Source organism: Symphodus melops, assembly GCF_947650265.1.
Source record: "Symphodus melops genome assembly, chromosome: 1".
NCBI classification, from domain to species: domain Eukaryota; kingdom Metazoa; phylum Chordata; class Actinopteri; order Labriformes; family Labridae; genus Symphodus; species Symphodus melops.
In genome coordinates, this window is record NC_136691.1 from 904,092 (window position 1) to 916,940 (window position 12,849).

Here is a 12,849-nt window from a genome sequence, read left to right on the forward strand (position 1 = left end):
ACAAAATAATTTCAAAATAAAACAGAACATTCAGACCTCACGATCGTATTTTTCAACACTTGATCAACATGACGTCAAAACAGGAAGAAGAAATCCTCGTCAGAGAGACAAAGCCATGTTTTTCTTTTCCATAAAATGACCCAGTTGGGAAAGGGCGCGTGCTATTTCGATCCCTTATTGCACTAATTGTAGGATTTTATGAGGATTATTCTAATCCTGGTGTTTAGTTGAAAATACAGGGATTGACATACTGAAAAAAGACATTGTTAATATTTCTTCAATCAGAGCAGGCGTCCAAAACAAGCCCAAGAACTCACACGCAGGCCAGCAGCCAGTTTGTGCCCAGAACTTGTCCTGGTTCAGTTTTCATTCTTTCCTCAGTGTTCTGTGTTTTCATGTTTCCTCGTCTCCTGTTTACTTCAGTGTGTTTCCTCCCATGTTGCCTGTAAGTTTATTTCCTGTGTTACTTGTGTTTTAGCGTTTCCTGTTTTATTTTGTAACATCTGTCTGGTTGTGTTTTCAGTGTTTCCTGCCTCTCTGTGTGTTTCCCTCCTGTCCTGATTGTCCTCACCTGTCTCATTAGTCTCACCTGTGTCTGATTACCTGTCTATTTATTAGTCTCTGTGTTTCCCTCCCTTCTTGATGACCCTGATTGTCCTCACCTGTCTCATTAGTCTCACCTGTGTCTGATTACCTCCTGTCTATTTAGTCTCTGTGTTTTCCTACCTTTTTGTCATTTCATTGTTTTTGTCTGTGGAAGCTGTCGGATGTTTCCCCGTGTTCCCCGCTCCCTGGATTTATTATTTAAGTAAGTTTTTGTTTCACCTGTAAAACCTGCACAATAATCTTTTAACACAGCAACTCTTTCCTAAAGCTGGACTGAAAATATTCATTCTGCAATGACACACACCTACACACACACACACACCTACACACACACACACACACACACACCAAATGGTCACGTCTCTCTTGTGCCTGTCGTTTGAGATCTGCTTTGGGCCAAAGGAACCTCTCGTATCACAAATCAAGCGTCACGTTAATCCATCATGAAGTCGGCGCTCTGCGTAGCAGAAATGTTCCCTCCGCGCTCCCTGTTGTGTTGCCATGGGAACAGCAGTCACTGTTATGAAGCCAAACACGAGGGCCGACGCCGCTGAACGCCGGATAACTGAGCTGAATTAGCAGAGTGATCTCATGGCGCTCGTCTTATCAGGCGGCCTCGAGCCGCCACGGGAAGACGAGGTGAAGCGGCTGATTAATGAGCGAGGAGGTGACGAAGGTCAGAGCAGATACAAGGACTTAAATAATGTATTTTTATTTATTTGAACGATTACAGGACAAGCTCATTCAGCCTTTTCAGGGCGCCCATTGAAATACTTTGAAATTCAAAAATTCAACCTCACAGTCAGAGACGTAACAGAACTTTATTTCTGTTATAACATTTTAAAAAATGTTTAACAAGCATTGGCAAAGTTACCATATTTGGTTCAAATGCCACAGTAGCAGGATGAGTGACGTAGGGTGCTCTCTTCTGATTGGCTGAGTGAGGATCACATGCTTCTCCACCTTAATGAGGTGCAGAAAGGCGGCCATATGTAATGTTTCTGGAAATTACCAAAAAAAATAGTCCCTCGCCCTCTAAAGGGTTAACCTCAGATCGAGCAGGCTTCACGGAGAGGACCGGGAATAAAAGAGGAATCTGCTTCTTCTGTGTCTTTCAACAATATGTCTTTGTGAAAGGTCAAAATAACGTCCTCTGTCCTCAGAGTCCTTCCTCTGGACTTGAACACAAACATGGTGTCGTGTGTTGAATGATCATTCGAGGATTAGAAAGGTGATCAGCTGTTCAACACGCCCCAAAACACAAACACGTTTCTTTTAACGCAACATGTTTGATATTTCAGACCTTTTTTTAACGTTCCTCAAGGATTTCAAACGAATGATGAAAATCCAACGTTTGGATTTCTACCAAAAGCTAATCAAGAAACCTGATAAATAAATATCAGCCTGGACACGCTCTGCTGAAAGGCGAGCGAGTTACGTCTGACACTCTGACACGTTTCAGGGAGATTAAACGTCCAATAACAGGATCTGAGTCCTGCTGCTCACAGAATAAAAAAAAGATTCAACATGAAGTTTGAAATGAAAACAGTCTGAGGGGGGAAAAACAAGCTATTAATGGAGAGAAGAGCCCCATGAGAGCAGGGCAGGGCAAAGCATGCTGGGTAAGATAACAGCGAGCAGGTCGAGCGGATTGTTTGGATTTATCACATGGAGAACATTTTCCACATTGATGAAGAAGTGTGGGCATACAGGGGACAGGCTTTATTATCAGTAGGGAGCCGGTGGCCTAGTGGTTAGTGAGTGCGGACCATGCACAGAGGCTGTAGTCCTCCGAGCCGGCGGTCTGGGTTTAAACCTGGTTCCTCTTCCACTTCCTCCCTCCTGTCTGATAATCTGCTACATGTTGTGTAATCAAACTTTATCCTTATTTGCCCAAATACCGAGGCAGACTGAAGTCCAGTTTCCACCAGTCAGTCCAGTCCAGTCCAGTCCAGTCCAGTCCAGTTCAGTCCAGTCCAGTCCAGTCCAGTTCAGTCCAGTCCAGTTCAGTCCAGTCCAGTACAGATCGGTAAAACCTGATCTTGCCAATCGGACCCTTACGCCTCACTAAATCACAGCGGCACGACAAAGTGCACACAGCCGATTAAATTAACGAAGGAGAAGAAGGTGACACAGTAAACAAAGATTCTTAGGAAGGTCTGCATCTCTGAGGTCGTCCATGGGGCGGAGCTCCGAGGTCGTCCATGGGGCGGAGCTCCGAGGTCGTCCATGGGGCGGAGCTACGGGTTGATAATAGTCTGAATAAACTGCCATGAAATGACTCTCTCCAAATCCACAGGATATTTGTCCTTCATTACCGCTGGCGCACAAAAAGACGGGTTATTTTGGTATCATTTCTAACTTTAAGTTTTAAATATGAATTAAGAGTTGACTTTTTAACAACATTTTGGACTCTAATGATTAAAATTGCCCTCTCACGCAACCTTGAACCAATAATTGGAGTGGTTCTGATTTGAATCTGGACGCCTTGTTGTGATGCACGAGAGAGACAAATGGGTTTTTACTGCTCTTGTGATTTATTCTGGCTCGTTAGAGGAAGAAGCTGTCGGGATAATTGGGACCCAAAAACGACCTGACGATTCATCGCTTCGTTTTTCAAGACGTTTCAACACGATGTGATCGCTTTCAGAAGGAACGTCAGGGCGGGTCGGAGACGTCTGCAGGGCTCATCCTCTGGAGAACACGACTCGGGTGTCTCGGGACACGTATCATTGCTCGGTCTGGACTAAAGACATTATGGTCCACTCATAAAGCCAAAGAGAAGTCTGTTTTCTTATCACTAAGAGCAGCTCGTCTCCTGAGGGCAGAGCTCGAGCGCTCTCTGGTAAAAGAATCTATTAAATTAATGTCTTCTAATGTACGACTTCCTGCATTTACAGGCCTGTGACTGAAGAGAGTCAGAGCCGCTGCATTCATGAGTCAGGATGAGCGCACGGCCTCAGAGGGTGTGTCGTCATTCCAGTAACTCTCAGCCAGCACTCAAACTTTATTACAACTTAGCACACTTTATTACATCATGTGGTTTTCCGATCCCTCCGTGTTGTTATGTTGCATCCTTTGCTTCTCTTTCCTCTTGTTTTGAATCGTCAGAGGTCTGACGTTGTCCTGATTGATTTCTTGTGTTGTAGATTTTAGATTTTGTTCATGCACCCTCCTATAGTTCTGCAGAAGAAGAACATTAGCACAGCTTCACCCTCCAAGGTAGACAGAGAAAGAAACAACCTCTTTACACACACGTGGAGAGAAATCACAAACTGCAAAATGTTCACGACAGGACAAGACGACAATTCATTTAGCTTTTATCCAGAATGAGGAACCACAACACGAGCGACGAGCGAGAGAGACAGAAACAATGTCAGGAAGTGCAACGAATAGCGTTCAGTCCGATCTGACAGGAAGTGACCAGAGGTGCTGACAGGAAGTGACCAGAGGCAGAGAACAACAATGACAGCTGTTCATCATCATCGTCGTGAAGGTCGTAGGTGTTCATGCAGAGCTGGGTCTTTAGCTTTTTCTTAAAGGTGCAAAGAGACTCTGCAGATCGAATGGAATTTGTTTTGTTCCACCACCGGGGGGCGACAAAGGAGAAGAGTCTAGCTAGCGTCTTAGGACCCTGTTGTGAAGGTTGGATCAGACGCCTTTGATTGGCCGAGGAAGTGTAGACCTGGATCGGAGATTTGAGGTAAGAAGGCGTTTGTGGCTGTTTGGCCAGCGAGCAGCGAGAGTTTAATTCGAGCAGTAAGTGAGAGAGAGATGAACAGCTGAGTGACATGTGCTCTTTTAGGGAGGTTGAAGTCCAGTCGTGCTGCTGCTTTTAGTAACATCAGCAGATAGTGCATGTGGGAAGAACCTGCCAGTAAAGAGTTGACATAGTCAAAGTGTGATATCACCAGAGTCTGTACCAGGAGCTGTGCAGCATGTTCTGACAGGGAAGGCAAACAGAAGTCTAGTTCTTGACTCAAACAGCTTTTATACACAAGGGGAGGAGCCATGTAAACACAGCTCTGACAACAACACAGCCAGCAGGACTCCAGCTTCTCCCTCACCGTACACAGTCAGGACTCACACACACATTCACACAGGACACACTGGATTTCTTGATATTGAATGTTTCCAGCTGTTTCATAATTCTCAGCAGCTGTAATTATTCATCATCACACAAAGCTCAAAATCATCTTAATTAACTGACTGCTTCCCTTACAGCAGTCCATTTTTAATCCATTTTTGATCGGGCTAAATTGTGTGATTAGAAACAGTTTGATCTTTAACACCTGTAAGTGATGACTTTGTCTTACCTTTCTCTAAAGGTGTCCCAGCTGATCAATCCAAAAACAACAACAACAACAACAACAACTCCACTCGTGTTCTCTGATCGGTTCACAACCTTTCCAGCGATCACAACATCACCGTGTCCTTCTTCTTCTGTCCTCTTTAGTTTCCCAACTTCTCTGCTTGAGTCTGAGCGGCGGAGCGACGGGAGGCTTCGTCCTCTCCACGTTTGTTCTGACAGCTCACAGGACGAGAGAGTTCAGAGTAAGAACTGAAGAAAGAGAGAGAGAGAGAGAGAGAGAGAGAGAGTAAAATCTGTGTTTCTCTATGAGATGTTCAGTGTTTTTCTCCAGCCTGACGATGAGAGTCTGCTCTATATTTAACTGTGCTCTCAGTGCTAGCAGCTGACCTGACTGACTGAGCCTTTAACAAACCCCCAACAGCTGAGCTATCAGCCGGTCCAGCAGCCTGACCCCTCCTCCTTCTCCTCCTCCTCCTCCTCCTCCTCCTCCTCTCCAGCTCACAGCCATGCAGGGCTCGACTTGGCTCCGCTCTCCCTCGCTCGGTTTGTGTTGCTTGGATGAAGTTTGCCTTTGGTCGTGCTTTAGCTTCACTTTGGTTTAAACAGGTTGCTTTGTTTGTCTGTTTCTCAAAGCCACAAACCTTTTACTCCAAATCCTGGTTCAGGTTTCAAGTTTGCCAAAAATACCAAATATGTCAAGTTAGATCTGGGGGATATCATGCCTTTAAGGAACATTTGGAAAAAAAATCTTTCTGCTTGATCCAATGTTTCAGCCTCTGAATTTGATATTTTGATTATAAAAAAAAACTCTGATCCTGTATTTGATCATGTCTATAAACCCCTCTATTTCAGCCCTGCTCAGAACAGGCTGTTTCTGTGTCTGTAGCTTTAAATATGTAAATGAGCTGTGTCTGACCACGCCCCCTCTCTGGAAGGGCTCGGGTGTACTCGCTGCTTTCTGGCTCCATGTCCTATTGTTTACGGTGAGAAGGCAGACTCAGAGGGCAGAACAAACACCTAGCTGTGGGAGTGTCACCGACCTGGGGGGAGGGGCTACTGCCCTTTGTGATGTCATGAAGGGAACATCCCTAAACGGCCTGTTTGAGCACACATTTTCTGAAAAGTGGAGCAGGCAGAAGACGGAGAGGATACAGACAGTAGAGGTGGCGTGCAGACAGTCTGTAGAGGTGGCGTGCAGACAGTCTGTAGAGGTGGCGTGCAGACAGTCTGTAGAGACGGTAGAGGTGGCGTGCAGACAGTCTGTAGAGGTGGCGTGCAGACAGTCTGTAGAGGTGGCGTGCAGACAGTCTGTAGAGGTGGCGTGCAGACAGTCTGTAGAGGTGGCGTGCAGACAGTCTGTAGAGGTGGCGTGCAGACAGTCTGTAGAGGTGGCGTGCAGACAGTCTGTAGAGGTGGCGTGCAGACAGTCTGTAGAGACGGTAGAGGTGGCGTGCAGACAGTCTGTAGAGGTGGCGTGCAGACAGTCTGTAGAGACGGTAGAGGTGGCGTGCAGACAGTCTGTAGAGGTGGCGTGCAGACAGTCTGTAGAGACGGTAGAGGTGGCGTGCTGCGGTGTGAGCGTGCTGATCTCTGTTTTACTTCCTAAAACTTCAAACAACGTCACGTTTCTGTGTGAACACTCTCCACACTTTAGTAAGATTTAATAATTCCAGGAAGGAGTGAGTCTGTGTGTGTGTGTGTGTGTGTGTGTGTGTGTGTGTGTGTGTGTGTGTGTGTGTGTGTGTGTGTGTGTGTGTGTGTGTGTGTGTGTGTGTGTGTGTGTGTGTGTGTGTGTGTGTGAGTGTTACAGCAGCCGCCGTGGCCTCACGTCTTTGTTTTATCAAATGATGAAATGAGCTGACATGTTTGGAAGTTACAGGATGAAACAAAACTGTTTTTACTGCGTTTAGAACTAAAAATATCTCCGTGTGATTCGTAAATCAGCGCCGCAGTGACACGTAACGCCGCCCGCTGACGGGACGAGGCTTTCACGTCAGCTGTGTTGTGTCTGCTGCAGCTGGATGTCAAACTTTGCAACAACACAGAGCTCAAATTCTCCCAGTTTCACACGTCTAACACCTGACTCCTGCCCGCTTTTATTAGGAACAAATGTTCTCGTATTTACAGCGAGGAATTAATCATTTTGTGTTTGAAGGCTCCTGGCCTCCGCTCGCTTCAGTTTATGTAAAACCTGCTCAGACATTCAGGAGAGCACGAGGTCCAAGTTGGGTTTTTTTTTTGTTACTGCAGAACAATGAATAAAGAGAAATTAGTGAACGCCCACACCCATTCATTTACAGCTGAGCCGCAACGTGAAAAACTGAGTCATCAGTTCGAGCTTACATCTGACAGTAATAAACTCCTGTGTTTCCTCGACCTGTTTCATTCCACGTGAAGGTCAGCTCAGCATGATGGGAACACCGCCAGGTCGGTGAGTGTGACTCTCACCAAACATGAGGGAGGACAAGGAAGAAAGAGAAATGATCTTTAAGGTCAGGAGGGTTCATCCCATGGAGAATGTGAAGAACTGAACGACTGTTGTTGTTTAAAATCATCCAGAAGTTGTGAAGAAGTTTCAATGAAACACAAAAAAAAAAAAGTAAAAGTCATAGTGGAAAAAGAGGAAAAGCCAGAGGATATCTTTGACGAGATTTGGCTCCTCATCCTCTGGGGATCATGAAGGTGTGGATGAATTATTATTATTATTTATTTTATTTTTTTAGAATACTCAAAAGGACAACTTCATCGTAGCCCTAAATCAAATCAAATCAAATTTAAAACATCTAAAGAGAAAATTCTCCTGGATGAACATGAAGGAAAAGTCAAAAGTTCACCAACATCAGGAGAATGTTTTATCTGGGGACCATGAAACCCGATGCAGAATCCGTAGTTTCCATCAATCAACCTGTGTGGTAAAAGTCACTCGATCGTTCTACAATATTTAGAAGTTGTGAACCTCCTTAAACTGAAAGAATACTTTACTTGTTGGTTTAACCCTGCTTTTATTTTGAAATACAGTGAGTGTGACACCTACGAACATAAAGTTGTGTAATTTATTTTATGTGAGAAGGGAACTTTATTGTTTATTTCTGAGGGTTTTGGATTTTATGTCTTGAGCTGCAGTTACCCGTTTACGCCACCGGAGGGAGGAGCTGAGGCTGCTCGAGGTTTCCTCTCATTCAGAGAATCGCCTGCTGAATGCATTGAACAGGATAACAGGAAAATGGCAGCTGTGTGAATGTGGTCTGTGCTCTACCTGGTCTCTTCAGAGTTTCCTCCTCCTCTGCTGATGTGCTTCCTCCTCATGTGTTGAAGATGAGATCAAGAAACAACAATAAAGAAGAAATCAATCACTTTAACCAGCTGAAGTTTCACTAATAAAAGAAGAAATGTGTTTAGGAGAAGATGAAATGTTCATAACTTTACCTGTTTTCTTACATGAGGACTCGGGGTCGACGATGTTGCGATCGCAACAATTTGCACAAATTCAACCAATCCCCGCGAATTCTGGCCGATCTTGCAATTTTGTCCAATCACAACAACTTTTCTGCAAAATTGAACAATCAAAATAGTTTTCCCCTGCAACTTTCACCAATCAGAGTAGTCCCCCGCGAAAACAGCGAGCTATACTAGTGACCACGGACCAAACTCACTTCCCTGTTTATATGCACTCAGCAGTGTGTGCATGAAGCGTTTGTGCGCTGCAGGTCCGTCCTGTCTCCATGACAACAGTTTCATTGACAAAGTGCCGCTGTGTAGCTTTTTTGGAAAAGCCGCCGCGAATTCAGGCATTTTAGGCCGCAACAATCCCCCATAAAGTCTACGAAATCCTGGAGGGACTTCTTATTATACCCACATGACAAATTTAGCTTTCCTAATGGGATCATGTGTGTGATGTTTGGTGAGCCCACAACAATATTAAGCCCCTCAAGAAACTACTTCCTGTTTGAGCCAAATAATGCATCTGTATTGGGAAAGTGTGTGATGTCGACGTTTGCCCTTGAAACGATAGTATGTTAAGAGGGTCCACACCCATTTTGAGGAGGATACAATATACAGTACTTTGTAGGTGTAGCTAGTGCTAGTTCAGAAGCATTAACTTCCTGTTGACAACAGATGGCGCTGTGAGTAATATAGACATTTTTAGCATGGATGTGTTCAGGGCAGACTGCATGTTCAAGACAAATTTGTGATTTTTAAATTCTGCATGGCAGACATGTGAGTGTTTTACTGTACAAAAATTGACAAAAGAAAACCAAAACATCCAAGTTTGACCACACGCCACGGCCACGCCCTTTGACAAAATAACATGCAGAGCACACCTTAATATGTTCAACATGTCTAGAACATAGAAACACTGACTTTGGGTCAAACGCAGAAAGACTTTAGGACAAGTTTCTTCAAATATGTATCCTGTAAAGGCATTTCTTAAGAAAATACAAAAATGGCTAGTGAGGTTAGCAATGTCCTCTAAGTAGAGTTGTGTCATCAAACGAGCAAATGTTTGTTGCAGAGCTGTGTGGTCTGGATAGTCTCAGCTCCTGGCCCACATAGGGTCTTGGTATCCATTCAATGTTGTAAAAAAGGATCCCTGTGGAATAATGTTAGCAAAACTGCTAAGCTAAACCAAGCTAAATCATAATAAGGCAAGTCTGAACTAAATTTCAAAATCAGATCTGATCAGATCTTGCAGTATATCCTGAAAGCTAGGCATTCAAACTTCAAGTCCTCTAGATATTGGGGGAAGTCACACCTCTCAGACATCTGGTTATGCAACAATTTTGAGGTTATATTCTCAACTGGACAAATAGCTATCTTGTTGTGCTAAACAAAAAAAATAGCACACACAAAATCTACCAAAGGAAAGACAATTTTATTCACTTTTGGATTACTGTGTATAAACAGTGCAACAAAGCTGTTTTTTGAGGGCCTCACACGGGGCACCATAATGTTGGTCTGGAAGGACTCCCATGGGGCACCAATTATATTGGGGTTTTGAAGGAGCTATTACACAGACAACATTTATGTTGGGTTTTAGAGGGTAAGATTTTGCGATCAAATTACCATGAATAGTTATCCACGATTATTAAACAATATTATTAAATTGAATTTAATAAACCAAGGAGGCACCACTCTTCAAAGAACAACCGAATATCACAATTTCAGTCTCAAATGAATTAATTCAATTCTAACGTTATCAATAATTAATAACCTGTTTTAATAAATTGAAGATGAAATCTGAACACAAAGCCCCCACACCCAAGGGGGTGGAGCTGGACTCTGACAGCGGAGTCATTGAGGAGGGTGCTGAATAAGCTGAATTGCATATCAGACAATATCTCACACTCACTCCAGGACATGCTAGTAAAACACAGGAGACTCATCCCCCCCATGATGCACCACTGAACGCTACAGGAAGTCATTCCTGCCTGTGGTCATCAGATTTTAGAACTCCTCCGTTTGAGAGTCAGACACTGAGTCTCAACATTCCCTGGGCTATTGACCTGGAAACGGTGCAATCTGTCCACAAATATGTCAACAGGTTTGTTCATATTGAGCCTAATAAATACATTAAATGTTAATTGGAGCAGCAATGTTAACAGACAAACAGTAAGGTCCTTTACCTGCTTTTGTAAAGTGTCTCGAGATAACGCCTGTTATGAATTGACGCTATATAAATAAAGATTGATTGATTGATTGATTTGTCTTCCTCTGTTTGTAAGAGCAACTGGAAGGTCCGGTTTTTGCTTCCTCCCCTGTCTCCATGGTAACCATGAGCTATATTCAAATTTGCTCTAAGTTGGTAAAAATCCTGCACTGCTATCAAGCCCGGTCAATGTCTGTGATTGGTCAAATGCTGTAAACCCCGCCCATTTATATGAACGCTGTCATGGAAACCCTGTGTTTATTGATTTCTCTGTTTTCCATTTTTATACCATGTCATGTTTCACATTCTACAGATTATTTGTCTGAATAAATGAAACAAACAGTGTCCTCGCTCGAGGCCAACTATAATTACTGTTTGTTAATGAGACGCACCCTGTCTCTTTTAAAAAGCTGCTGTTTGTGGAACGCAGTCAAAGCTGAACATCTTTCTGTCAGTGAACTCCACCTGATGAAAATATTTACCTCTTCCCGCCCCGTCACAGACCTGCAGGTATGAGGAAGGGTGTGAACTAGATACTGTGATTACTGGAACTAAAAAACCTCATTCACTGCAGCAGGTCAGCAAGAGCAGATAGTTGTCGTCCATCAGAGCTCTGACTGTGTTTCTATTGTAGTTTCTCAAGTCCTCCTCCTTTGATGATGATGTGTAGATGATGAAGAAATATCCGCTGACACTGACTTGCATGTAATATAAGACATTTATTTACAAAAACAAGATAAAGTATCATCCAGGTGAGCCATGTTACCTGGGAGAGTCACCAGCCAATTGTGATCCCTCCTGAACAAAGACCCTAGTATTTATACAGGATTGGTCAAAGCAACATCAGGACATTTACGACTTCATTCAGGCTTTCATTATTCAGGTGTGCATCTCCTACAGTCCTGCACCCCCTGTGGTTCCTCAGGACATATGACTTCAAAGGTTATACAGGTCACCATGGGGTGACTTATCTCCCCCAATGTATCCTAAGTGTCTGTTCTCATTTCAATACCAAATTGTTTATTTTTTACAGTCTTAAGGAATGACCCCAAATAGACCCCTTCATTGTCTTTGATGTTAAACAAATGTCTAGACTTAAAAACACCATTTGTCCCACCAACAGCTCACATGTTTCAGCAGCATACTTACACTTCACATACTTATTTATATTACATTGTGTTGCATGTAAAATACACTTCACTATCCAGAGAAAGAGGAACTGTTTGACCATCACTGAGAGGAGAAATGGCTCAACGAGGAAACCAACTGGACGGAGAGAAAATCCGCTGTTCCATCTGTCTGGATCTCCTGAAGGAACCGGGGACTCTTAGCTGTGGACACAGCTACTGCATGAACTGTATTAAAGCCCACTGGGATGCAGAGGATTATAAGGCAGTCTATACCTGTACTCAGTGCAGAGAGAACTTCATACCGAGGCTTGTCCTGAAGAAAAACATCATGTTGGCAGATTTAGTGGAGAGAAAATCAGCTGTTCCATCTGTCTGGATCCTGCACTGCTATCAAGCCCGGTCAATGTCTGTGATTGGTCAAATGCTGTAAACTCCGCCCATTTATATGAACGCTGTCATAGAAACCCTGTGTTTATTAATTTCTCTGTTTTCCATTTTTATACCATGCCGTGTTTCAAATTCTAAAGATTATTTGTCTGAATAAATGAAACAAACAGTGTCCTCGCTCGAGGCCAACTATAATTACTGTTTGTTAATAAGACGCACCCTGTTTGTTAATAAGACGCACCCTGTCTCTTTTAAAAAGCTGCTGTTTGTGGAACGCAGTCAAAGCTGAACATCTTTCTGTCAGTGAACTCCACCTGATGAAAATATTTCCTTCTTCCCGCCCCGTCACAGACCTGTCGGTATGAGGAAGGGTGTGAACTAGATACTGTGATTACTGGAACTAAAAAACCTCATTCACTGCAGCAGGTCAGCAAGAGCAGATAGTTGTCGTCCATCAGAGCTCTGACTGTGTTTCTATTGTAGTTTCTCAAGTCCTCCTCCTTTGACGATGATGTGTAGATGATGAAGAAATATCCGCTGACACTGACTTGCATGTAATATAAGACATTTATTTACAAAAACAAGATAAAGTATCAGTCCAGGTTAGCCATGTTACCTGGGAGAGTCACCAGCCAATTGTGATCCCTCCTGAACAAAGAAAAGACCCTAGTATTTATACAGGATTGGTCAAAGCAACATCAGGACATTTACGACTTCATTTAGGCTTTGATCATTCAGGTGTGCATCTCCTACAGTCCTGCACCCCC

The 12,849-nt window shown here is 43.6% G+C and overlaps 1 protein-coding gene and 1 long non-coding RNA gene across 4 annotated transcripts in view; one reads left to right on the plus strand and one right to left on the minus strand.

The window, feature by feature from the left end:
* The window catches only part of LOC306824678 (filamin-A-interacting protein 1-like), a 29,956-nt gene extending 24,333 nt beyond the window's left edge, over window positions 1–5,623 (minus strand). For both annotated transcript variants that reach the window (XM_079344907.1, XM_079344906.1), the window contains exon 1: window positions 4,923–5,623. The gene's annotated coding sequence lies outside the window, so the exon portion shown is untranslated. The remainder of the gene's footprint in view (window positions 1–4,922) is intronic.
* On the plus strand, window positions 1,169–8,272 carry LOC306825036. Of its 2 annotated transcripts, none has more exons than XR_013779211.1 (3): window positions 1,169–1,282; window positions 7,219–7,349; window positions 8,036–8,272. It is a non-coding gene; the product is annotated as an uncharacterized lncRNA (long non-coding RNA). The 2 variants fall into 2 exon arrangements; XR_013779212.1 differs by having other exon boundaries at window positions 8,042–8,272.
* Window positions 8,273–12,849: the final 4,577 nt, after the last annotated feature.